At 51.8% G+C, this 12,122-nt stretch overlaps 1 protein-coding gene across 1 annotated transcript in view; it reads right to left on the bottom strand.

Annotated features, from left to right (window-relative positions):
• ANO1 (anoctamin 1) overlaps nt 1–12,122 on the bottom strand; it is a 158,944-nt gene that overhangs the window by 67,543 nt on the left and 79,279 nt on the right. The gene's annotated exons all lie outside the window — the stretch shown is intronic.

Below are 12,122 nucleotides of genomic sequence, written 5' to 3'. Positions count from 1 at the left end.
TGGGAAAGGCAGGGCCACTGCACCCCCTTCACGGAGGGGAACACTGAGGCTTGAGAGATTAAGTCACCGCCTAGGTTCCTCAGAAAATTAAAACTAGAGCCACTGAGTGATCCAGGCATCCCAGCTCTGGGTGGTTATCCCCAGGAAATGACATCAGCACGTTCGTTCACTCAGCATTACTCACGACAGCCAAGATACAGAAACAACCTAAGCGTCCTTGGACGGATGAATAGATCAAGGGAGTGTAGACATATAGAGTGCAGTATTATTCACCCATAGAAAAGAAGGAAATCCTGTCATTTGTGGCAACGTGGATGAACCTGGAGGACATTCTGCTACGTGAAATGGGTCAGAGAGACAAGCAGTGCATGGTATCACTTATATGTAGAATTAAAAAAATGCTGATTTCATAGAAACGGCGTAGAGTAGAACGGTGTTTGCCAGGGGCTGGGTGGGGGGATGAGAATGGGGAGATAGGTCAGAGGGTACCAGCTTTCAGTTATAAGATTAAGTTTTGCGGACCTAATGGACAGCAGGGTGACTCTAGTTACTAATACGGTATCGTACACTTGAAAGGTGTTGAGAGATCAAAGTGTTCTCAGCACACACACACACACACACACACACACACACACACACACACACAGAGGTAGCTGTGTGAGGTGACGGGCGAGTTCATTACCTTGATCTGGGCAACCATTCCACGGTGTCTGTGTAAACCAAGTCATCACTCACAGTGTAGACTTTAAATATGCACAATTATGTTTGTCAATTACTCCTCAATAAAGTTGGGGGTGGAAAGTCAGGGCCTGGCATCTTGCAGCTGGTGGGTGTGGGAACCCGGGTTCACATGCGGGCCATACACACTCTTAATCGTGGGTGAGACCACGCACATCCCAACAACTCTCGAGGTTTCTGGTTTTCTCTGTCCCCCTTACCTTTCGTGTTTAAGAGATTCCCTTTACTGAGCGAATAGCATCAATGTGGCAATAACACGTTTCCCCACCTAAGACGCAGGTAACAGCAGCAGACTTCCCAATCACCCCGAGATAACTGGGGTTCCCCATTGCAACAAAAAGCAAAGAAACACAACATTCCCCTCAGACAGAGCTGCCCTACGGCAGTGGGGTCCTCAGTCCACCAGCCGTCTCAAGGGGACCCCGGGGGCTTGGAGCCCACGCTGGGCCCCCAGGTTGAGGTCCCACTTCACCTTTCCACAATTCCGGGGGTCCTGGCAGAAGGGAGCCAGGCCACGGCAGGGGGTGTGTGTGGCCAGCACTTGGGACTCGGTATGGGGCTGACTCGGGTCTGCGCTGGGCTCTGAGCCCCAGGTCCCGTCGCCAGCCTCAGAGTGTACACAGCTCATGGGATCACTGCAGGTTTTTGGCAAAAGGCAACGGAGTCAAAGTCACTTGGGGCTGATTTTTAGGAAAAAAATCCTCCGTGGTCCAAACACACTCATCCAGCGCCAGCCTCGGGCCCCAGTGAGACGTGGGGCTCCTGCCTCACCTCGAGAGAAGGGCCACACCTGCTGGGAGAACTCCAGCTCGTCTCTCCACCTCTGATGCAGAGGCGCCCATGCCCCCCACAACCAGAAGAGCGAGCCTCTCCCCGGGGCCTGAGTGTCACCGCACAGGCCTTGTCTATGTGGCCCCAGCAGGCAGGCGAGTCCTGTCCGGAGCCTCCCAGCTCACGGGCCCTGCTGCCCACGTCGGGGCAGTGTAGATGCTGCACGTGTCCACTGAACGAGCGGATGAAGTTCCCTAACAATGATGACGACGGGGTGGGGGGAGAGGAGGCTGGGACCCACCGGGCGCTCGCTACGTGCCAGGCCCTGCTTCAGGCATCTGTGCGTATTAACTCATTTAACCCCACGACAGGCCCGTGAGGGTGATCCTGCCGCTGTCCTCACCTTGGAGCCCAGAGGTTCACACCCTGCAAGTTCACTGTGAGCGTCCAGGGCAGGCTGCAGCCAATGGCCACAGACTGGGCAGCTTTAGCCATACAAATCCATCCCCTTCCAGTTCTGGAGCCAGAAGTCTGTGATCAAGGTGTGGGCAGGGCCGCGCTCTCTCCAGAGGCTCCAGGGGAGGGGCCCTCTCACCTTGCCCCGCCGCCGGGGACCCCAGGCCTTCCTGGGCTTGTGGCCATATCACCCCAACCTCTGTGCCCATCTGCACAAGCCTTCTCCCCTGTGTGGCTCTGTGTTTCAAGTCTCCCTCTCTTTTCTCTTCCAAAGACACCTGTTGTTGGATTTAGGGTCCACACGAATCCAGGATGATCTGGTGCAGAGATGAGTAACTTTCTTACATCTGCCAAGACCCTTCTTCCAAATAAGGTCACGTTCGCAGATTCCAGGAGGACGGCTTTTGGAGCTGCCGCCTGGCCCACGATACTCACCATGAAGCGGCAGGTCAGAGCCCCACAGGGCTTGGCGCACGGAGCTCATCAAAGTGGCTGGAAGCTTCGAAGAAGCGGGTCCAGGAGCCGGGTCCTGAGGCTGCTTCCAGGACCAGGGTGCTCCGGCACAGGGACCAGATGCGCAAGGCTCGAGGTGTGCTGGTTGGCGAGAGGCACACCTGCAGGGAGCCTGGAGCCTGACACCACGGCCCAGGGCTGGGGACTCGGCGGCGCGTGGACTAGTGTGGACCAGAGGAGGCAGCCCGGGGGCTCGGGCAAGGGGAACCCAGCTCTTCCTGCTGCCCTCAAGGGGCGGGGTGGGTGGGCACCGGGGGCAGCCATGGATTGGGCGGCCTGGGTCCGAGTCCTGGCGGGCTGCTGTGTTGTCTCCAGCAAGTGACTCAACCTCTCTGAACCCCCTTTTGCTCATCTGCAAATCTTTGCAGTACAAGACTTGCTTCACAGCTGGGGGAGTCCCTGATGCTCCTAACACTTCCATCCAGCCCCGTGGCTGGGGCTATGGCTTCTCTCCGTGACCCTGCGGCTGGTGAGACCACGCCTGCGTGGACTCCTTTGGCTAAGAAGCTTGAAGCCGCCTCCCCAGCTCCAGGAAGCCCCGGGGGCACCATGAAATGACCGAGAAGTGACCATGTACGGCCCCGCGAGGCAGACCCCCTCTTTCCCGTTACAGCCCAAGTTTATTTCTGTGCCCAGTGCTCAGTCGCATGCAAAGACCCAAAATATATTCTTCCGAGTCCGTGGCGAGCTCTCTCGATGGTGGTCAAGGACCAGTGCCCGGGCTGGCCTCCCTGGGAAAACACGCTCTGCTGTTTACGTGAGCAGTGGGGTCCCTCCCAGGGAAATATCTGGCAGGATTGGGGAAAGGGGTCGTGGGACCGGTTGGACAAGAACACATACAGGATGTTTTAAACCTTGGTGCCCGGCCCGACAGCAACCCGTCCCTGCAGGAAGAAATCGTGAGATGCCGGGTCCCCTCCCTGAGCCAGATGCCCCAGAGCCGTGGGTTCTGTCCTGACTCTGGTCCCTCTGGTGTGGGGAGGTTGGAGGCCACAGAACCGCCGGGGCTGCGCACCGTGGCGTGGGCGTGGGGAGGGCCAGGGGTCAGGGTCCCGCAATGGCCTGCCACCAAATGCTGGACAAAATAAATAAATAAAATAAATGTCACGTCTTAAAGTTGCTGAAGACCTGAGAAGACCCAGAGAAGCAACCAAGACCATGCCATCCAAGGGGTTTCTACCGATGCAGACGCTTGCCCTGGAGCGGGGAGGGAGGTTTCTGCCCCAGGCCCACCCAAGATGGGAAGTCTAACAGAAGACCCTCCCCCATGGAGCCGGACCCCCATGAGATGACACTTTCAGGTGACCCAGAAAGGGCTCCCTCCTCCAACCCTGGGAATTACAAGGAAGGCAGTCCTGGCGCTGAGCAGGAAAGGGAGGGAATGAGGACCTCCCCAAGAAGTCCTGGTCCGAAAGGCCACGGCCCCAGTGGGTCTGGGAACCTCAGCCTGTGACCTTGGCTCAAGGTGGTTCTGTCTATAATGCCCTCAGATGTGACGAATGCAAGCCTTTCTGGACAAGGGCATCTTCCTCCTGGGCTTGGGGAACTCCCCCCCGCCCCGATCATGGGCTCCATAAGGGTGGTGGTCAGTGGGCAAGGGCACCAGGCCCACCAGGAACGAAGACGGCTGGAGGAGAACCAGCAGAAGTGACGTCCTCAGCCTCGGGACTCTGCGAGGATTAGATGGATAATAAATCAACTGTGCTCACCTTGTTTAAAGAAATAAACCTCAGGACAGAAAGGTTCTGCAAAGGACAGGAAACTATTAAAAAATGACACAGCCAACTTGGAAAAGAACCAAACAGAACTTGCAGAAATAAAAAAGTGTCATAATGAGAAGTGAAAATTCAACAGACACGTTCGAAGGTACTTGACCTCTCCAAGGAAAGGGAGACACATGGGCGTACAGCAGGGAGTTGCCAGTAAGGAGATGCCAGTAAGGTATGCAACCCTCCACAGCTCCCCTGCTCTCAGGAAGAAAAAACCAACCCTGATCTGTAGCTGCAGCATTTGCCAATTTCCACAGTGTAAATACTCCCGCCATGGCCTATTTCAAGCTACCAAAGTGCTAACACCCCGCTGGCAGAATTCCTGATGAGCCAGAAAGAGCTGACTCCGGCACACCACGGGCCTAGAGACGCTGGAGGACGTCAGAACTGCAGCCAGAGTGGCACAGGTTTTAGCCCGCCTACTTGGGACCCGGGCAGAGCTGCCCTTGGGGAACTTTAAAGACATGACTTTTAAAAAGTGTCCAGAATATACTTTATAGCAAGTATGCTTCCGCAAAACCAAGACAGACCCAAAGGAAGTCAGGTGGGGCGTGTAAAAGCCTCAGCACTTAAGACCCAAGAGACATAAAATCTTTAGGGCCAAAGAAATGAATGCGTAATGGTGGAATTGTGGAGAAATGAGAGCTTCAGGACTAGACAATGGCCCCTAACATCCCACTGTAGGAGAGGCTCATGGCAGAGGCACTAAGCCTGGGGATGGGAGTGGGGGGCTGAAGACCACATGGTTCAGGGCAAAGAGCGTGACACTGGGAGCCACGACCCAGGTTCAAGTGCTGGCCCTGCCCCTGTTGGGCCCGGTGGCCTTGGTCTCCTTGCCCCGCCTCTCAGAGCCTCAGTTCCTTCCCTCTGTAAAGGGATCTGATCCCTGTGCCACACGGCAGGTTAGGGCGCCCACACCAGGCGGGATGGGGTTTGCTTCCAAACTGACAAGTCCCTGAGAATGTCTGTTGCGCCTTTGTCCTTTATACATGAGGATGTCGGGATTAGACCTCACGTTCCTCAGAGTCAAGGACCCCCACCCCAACGCCCAGCCTGCGAGGAGGGGCCGCTCATCATCACGCTTATCCAAGCCCCAGAGACGCCTCAGAAACCACTCATGCCTGCAAAAACTCAGCTGGAAACTGCAAGAAACACGTCCCCCTGCCTGTGCCATGACCACCCCTCCGGGAGGAAGAACGGGCCATCACCTCCATGCCTAAGATGGGAAAACTGAGGTCCAGAGGGGGGAAGCCACTTGCCTGAGGCTGCCCGGCCAGGAAGTGGCTGAGCAGGGTCTGGACCTGCACACGTGGCCCCGACAGGGTCCTGAGCCTCATTGGGAGCTCAGATATGCTCACCACCTGACGGTGCATCCCAAAGTTTGTTGTGGAAGCAGCACCCATCCTCCCTCAGTCAGTTCCTCACTTGCTTTTCAAAAGCAACATCCACAAAGATGGGAAGCAGATGCCATGACGGCCCACACCAGCTTCGGGTAGGAACACGGAGAAACGACAGCCCACCAGCCCCGGGGCGAGGAGAGGAGCCCCGAAGAGCAGCATGAAAGCAAACTGATTTTGCAGGGTTTGCGTGTCCGCGGCCTTAACAATTCTGCCAAAGCCGGGGTCAAGTTCACCGTCAGGGCAGTGCGGGCCTCGGTCACCCCCAGCACACAGCCAGCATTTTAGTGTGTGGTCTTCTTGGCAATCGCCAATGGGCATAAATAATGTCCCAGCTTTGAGGCTGGACTTGAAAACTGCTGATGGATTTCAGTTGCAAGGAAACATGTTGGCCACAAGCTGCTCTTGTCCGTTTACTGGGAACCCTGGATGCTGACCCCACTGCCGTTGGGGGGTAGGGTGGGAGGAGGGGCTCCTTAAGAAGGAAGGCCTGGGCCGCCTGTCTCCACGACCTTTTCCTCCCTCAATTCCTATCACGTGTGTTGTCCCAGGGGGTCTCTGACATGACACCCCTCTTGGACCCCTCATGTGTGAAACCCACTTTGGGGGCCGTCCTCTGGATCAGGCGCCAGACCCTACCTTGACACCCAGGGCCCCTCTCTTGCAGGGGGAAGCAGTGTTCACACTGGGTTCCTCTGAGCCTGCGGTGCCCGGGGGAGGATGGGAGCAGTGGGGAACCTATGGTTAGAGCCTGTTGGCCAGGCTCAATCTCTATCCATCCCTCTATCCATAATCAGGGTTGTGGGCACGTTTCTTCCAGACCCATCACTTCCCTCTCCACGGTTCTTGGCCCAGTGTACCCAGTACGGGGGTCTCTGTCTGGGGCTACCTCTGGGGCACTGGATAGTGGGTCAGGGGCTTGCGTGGATGTTGGGGGCCCCTTCCCTGGGATGTTTCTGATGGCTCATGGGGAACAGGCTTGCACGGTCCTCACGCCTCCAAGTATGGTCCAGGGCCGGCCGCTTCATATGCCCTGGGAGCAGGGTAGAAGCGCAGTGTGAAAGCACGCAGACCTGCCGAGTCAGAGCCCGCATCTTGGCAGGACCCCACGGGGTTCCCGTGTACATCCCGGGCCCTGCACCGAGGCAGCCAGGCCAAGGCTTTGTCCCCCCTAGACCACCTGCCCCGCTCTGCCCTCCAACCACGAGCCGTGCCTCCCCCACCCACTGCTGTACCTCTAGGGGTCCTGCACGAGCCACCCGACTCCTGGGGTAACACCCTTGTGCAGAGTCTCAGCTCTGTAGCGTGGTGAATGGTACCTCCCAAAAGAGACGTCCACATCCTAACTCCCCGTATCTGTGAATGGGACCTTATTCGGAAATGGGGTCTTTGCAGATGTAATCAAGTTAAGATAAGGTTATACTGGATTAGGATGTGCCTTAAGCAGAATGACTGGTGTCCTTAGGAGAAGAGGAGAGATGTACAGAGGAGGCCATGTGAAGACGAGGCACAGGTTGGAGGGACGCGGCCACAAGCCCGGGAATACCCGGAGCATCCCAGAAGCTGGAAGAGGCAAGAGGAATGCTCCCCTAGAGCCTTGGGAGGGAGCACGCCCTGCTGACGCCTTGACTTTGGACTTCTGGCCTCCAGAACCGGGAGGGAATCAACTTGTGTTGTTTTAAGCCCCCCCAAGTTTGTGGTCATTGGTTCCGGCAGCCCCAGGACACTCACTGTTCTGTGTCCCTAAGAACCGCCCCCCACTGTGCCCTGAGCCAGGCCGGTCTTCCACTGGTCATCACGGGATGTCTTCACAACAATGAACCTCCTGACTGGGGAGAAAGGCTCGCACGGCACACAGGGGCCCCATCTGTGTGGGGCTCGTGGCCCACGCTGCCCAGGAGCGGCTCAGTCTCACACACCCGCTGGCCCCTGGGGGAGCAAAGGCAGCTCACACACCTCTGCGCTGCTGGTCACCTCCATGTGCTGCCTGGTCACAGCCGGGCCAGCAGAGAGTTGAGGAGGGGTTCCCAGGTGTTCAGGAGGCCTTATTTAACTGCCCCCCCATTTCTCTCGCTCTCACTTCCCTTTTGCCGCCTCCACGCCCACCCCTCCACCCCCATCCGGCCTTTAAAGCAGGCTCTCAATATTAGCTCCCTGGGGATATTGGCGATGTCTGGGGACATTTTTGGTTGCGTTTAGGGATGTTGCAAAATACTGAATGCCAGCAGTGCCGAGGCTGAGAAATCCCGCCTTAAAGCAATGATGCTTCATCTTTTGGGCGTCATTGTTTGAGTATCTGATGGATTCCACGGATTGTTTTCTCCCCAGGAAAGTGCACATAAGTCCCTAAATTTTGCTTCAAAGTGGGTAAGATTGTGCGATTGGGCTCTCTCTCTGAGGCTATCTTGTTCCCCAAACTGCAAACCCTTTCACTCCTTGTAATCAGAGCACACCCCGGGAATGAGTCATGAGCCGGGCATCTCTCTGCTAATCTCACTGGCAGGGGACCATATACACCCGCAGACTGCACGCACCCGGCCGGCCGGCCCCTGAGTAGATTCTGGTCTCAGGTGAAAGCAACAGGCTGCAGCGAACGAAGGTCCTTTCAACAGCCTCAGGGCCTAGTTCACCTCAGAGGGAAGCTCGGATTGCAGGGGCCTGTGGGAAACTCAGTTATGACCTGAAAGACTACAGCAGGAAGATGGCTCACGCTCAACTCCAGCTGCTTGGAAACCTTGAACTGTCTAGTTTGTGCCACAGTAATATTTTCATTTAAAAAAGACCCAATCTGCATGAAGAACCTAGGGGCAAGATGGGAATAAAGACACAGACCTACTAGAGAATGGACTTGAGGACATGGGGAGGGGGAAGGGTAAGCTGGGACGAAGTGAGAGAGTGGCACGGACATATATACACTACCAAACGTAAGGTAGATAGCTAGTGGGAAGCAGCCGCATAGCACAGGGAGATCAGCTGGGTGCTTTGTGACCACCTGGAGGGGTGGGATAGGGAGGGTGGGAAGGAGGGAGACGCAAGAGGGAAGAGATATGGGGACATATGTATATGTATAACTGATTCACTTTGTTATAAAGCAGAAACTAACACACCATTGTAAAGCAATTATACTCCAATAAAGATGTTAAAAAAGAAAGACCCAACTGAAAAACTGAAACTATTTCCTCTAAGATCAGTAACAAGACAAGGTTGCCCACTCTCACCACTATTATTCAACATAGTTTTGGAAGTTTTAGTCACAGCAATCAGAGAAGAAAAAGAAATAAAAGGAATCCAAATCAGAAAAGAAGTAAAGCTGTCACTGTTGGCAGATGACATGATACTGTACATAGAGAATCCTAAAGATGCCACCAGAAAACTACTAGAGCTAATCAATGAATTTGGTAGAGTAGCAGGATACAAAATTAATGCACAGAAATCTCTTGCATTCCTATACACTAATGATGAAAAATCTGAAAGAGAAATTAAGGAAACACTCCCATTTACCATTGCAACAAAAAGAACAAAATACCTAGGAATAAACCTACCTAAGGAGACAAAAGACCTGTATGCAGAAAACTATAAGAAACTGATGAAAGAAATTAAAGATGATACAAACAGATGGAGAGATATACTATGTTCTTGGATTGGAAGAATCAACATTGTGAAAATGACTATACTACCCAAAGCAATCTACAGATTCAATGCAATCCCGATCAAACTACCAATGGCATTTTTCACAGAACTAGAACAAAAAATTTCACAATTTGTATGGAAACACAAAAGACCCTGAATAGCCAAAGCAATCTTGAGAAAGAAAAACGGAGCTGGAGGAATCAGGCTCCCGGACTTCAGACTATACTACAAAGCTACAGTAATCAGGACAGTATGGTACTGGCACAAAAACAGAAATATAGATCAATGGAATAGGACAGAAAGCCCATAGATAAACCCACACACATATGGTCACCTTACCTTTGATAAAGGAGGCAAGAGTATACAATGGAGAAAAGACGGCCTCTTCAATAAGTGGTGCTGGGAAAACTGCACAGCTACGTGTAAAAGAATGAAATTAGAACACTTCCTAACACCGTACACAAAAATAAACTCAAAATGGATTAAAGACCTAAATGTAAGGCCAGACACTATGAAACTCTTAGAGGAAAACAGTCAGAACACTATGACATAAATCACAGCAAGATCCTTTTTGACCCACTTCCTAGAGAAATGGAAATAAAACCAAAAATAAACAAATGGGACCTAATGAAACTTAAAAGCTTTTGCACAGTAAAGGAAACCATAAAAAAGACAAAAAGACAGCCCTCAGAATGGGAGAAAATATTTGCAAATGAAGCAACTGACAAAGGATTAACCTCCCAAATGTACAAGCAGCTCATGCAGCTCAATATCAAAAAAACAAACAATCCAATCCAAAAATGGGCAGAGACCTAAATAGACATTTCTCCAAAGAAGATATACAGATGGCCAACAAACACATGAAACGATGCTCAACATCACTGATTATTAGAGAAATGCAAATCAAAACTACCTCACACCGGTCAGAATGGCCATCATCAAAAAATTTACAAACAATAAATGCTGGAGAGGGTGTGGAGAAAAGGGAACCCTCTTGCACTGTTGGTGGGAATGTAAATTGATACAGCCACTATGGAGAACAGTACGGATGTTCCTTAAAAAACTAAAAATAGAACTACCATATGACCCAGCAATCCCACTACTGGGCATATACCCTGAGAAAACTATAATTCAAAAAGAGTCACGTACCACAATGTTCATTGCAGCTCTATTTACAATAGCCAGGACGTGGAAGTGACCCAAGTGTCCATTGACAGTTGAATGGATAAGAAAGATATGGCACATATATACAATGGAATATTACTCAGCCACAAAAAGAAACAAAATTGAGTTATTTGTAGTGAGGTGGATGGACCTAGAGTCTGTCATACAGAGTGAAGTAAGTCAGAAAGAGAAAAACAAATACCATATGCTGACACATATATATGGAATCTAAAAGAAAAAAAAAAGGTTCTAATGAACCTAAGGGCAGGACAGGAATAAAGACACAGATGTAGAGAATGGACTTGAGGACATGGGGAGGGGGAAGGGTAAGCTGGGACGAAGTGAGAGAGTGGCATGGACATATATACACTACCAAACGTAAAATGGATAGCTAGTGGGAAGCAGCCGCATAGCACAGGGAGATCAGCTTGGTGCTTTGTGACCACCTAGAGGGGTGGGATAGGGAGGGTGGGAGGGAGACGCAAGAGGGAGGAGATATGGGGATGTATGTATATGTATAGCTGATTCACTTTGTTATACAGCAGAAACTAACACAACACTGTAGAGCAATTATACTCCAATAAAGATGTTAAAAAATAAAAAAGACCCAGTCAACTGCTGGAAAAGCTTCTTAAGCTCTAGAGCTAAATTATCAATGAAATGGTGGGTCACTGTGATCTTGTGATTTGTAATAAGAAATAGATTTTCAGTCTTTGTCTCCCGGTCCTGGCACAGAACTCCTAAAACTCTAGGAAATTCCTAAGTGGGGAGAGCAATAATGGTGTCTCTTGTTAGGTGAATGCGGTGACTTTTTGGAAAGAACCTCCTTTCCAAAGGATGGGGGCTGGTTGCCAGGGGAACCAACCGTGTAGTTAGAGGGTTGGAACTTCTGGTCCCTCCGCGGATGTCTGGGCAGGTGAGAAGGGCTGCAGGTTGAATCAATCGTCAATGGCCAGTGATCTAATCAGTCTTGCCTGTGTAATGAATCCTCTATAAAGACTCGAAAGGACAGGGTCTGGAGAGCTTCTGGGTTGGTGAACACGTGCAGATTTGGGGAGAACGGTGCTCAGAAATCATGGGAGCTCCACGCCCTTCCCTCACACCTTGCCCTGTGCATCTCTTCCATTTGGCTGTTCCTGAGTTATTTCCTTTTATAATAAACCAGTGATCTAATAAGTAACATGCTTCTCTGAGTTCTGTGTGTTGCTCTAGCAAATTAATAGAACCCAAAGTCCTTAGAACCTCTGAACTGTAGCCAGTGGGTCAGAGCACAGGTGACAACTTGAGCTTGCAAATGACGGCTGGTGGTGGAGGGGGTGGCCTCGTAGAGCCCTTAACCTTGGGGTCTGATGCTACCTCCAGATGGGTAGTGTCCAAACTGAGTTAAGTTGTAGGACATCCAGCTGGTGTCGGAGAAGTGCTGGGTGGCGTGAGGAAGACAACCCGTACGTGTTGGAATTGGGGGCAGAATCTTCATCACTTATTGGGACAATTCAATCTTTTTTGGGGGGTCGTAATCAAGGTCTTTACGTTTGCTATTTATTTCAAAGTCATAGAGTTTTTAAAATGACATGTGTGGTGTAGTATTTAATTGGACTTGGAAATGCTCTTCTCTCCTTCGTGAGCACGGTCATTCCATTTCCATATGAGCAAAAATATATGATTGAATATTCACGTCAGCCAA

This window comes from Phocoena phocoena, chromosome 8, assembly GCF_963924675.1.
Source record: "Phocoena phocoena chromosome 8, mPhoPho1.1, whole genome shotgun sequence".
In the NCBI taxonomy this organism is placed as follows: Eukaryota; Metazoa; Chordata; class Mammalia; order Artiodactyla; family Phocoenidae; genus Phocoena; species Phocoena phocoena.
The sequence above is the reverse complement of the archived record's forward strand: the minus strand, read 5'-3'. Positions and strand labels throughout refer to the sequence as shown.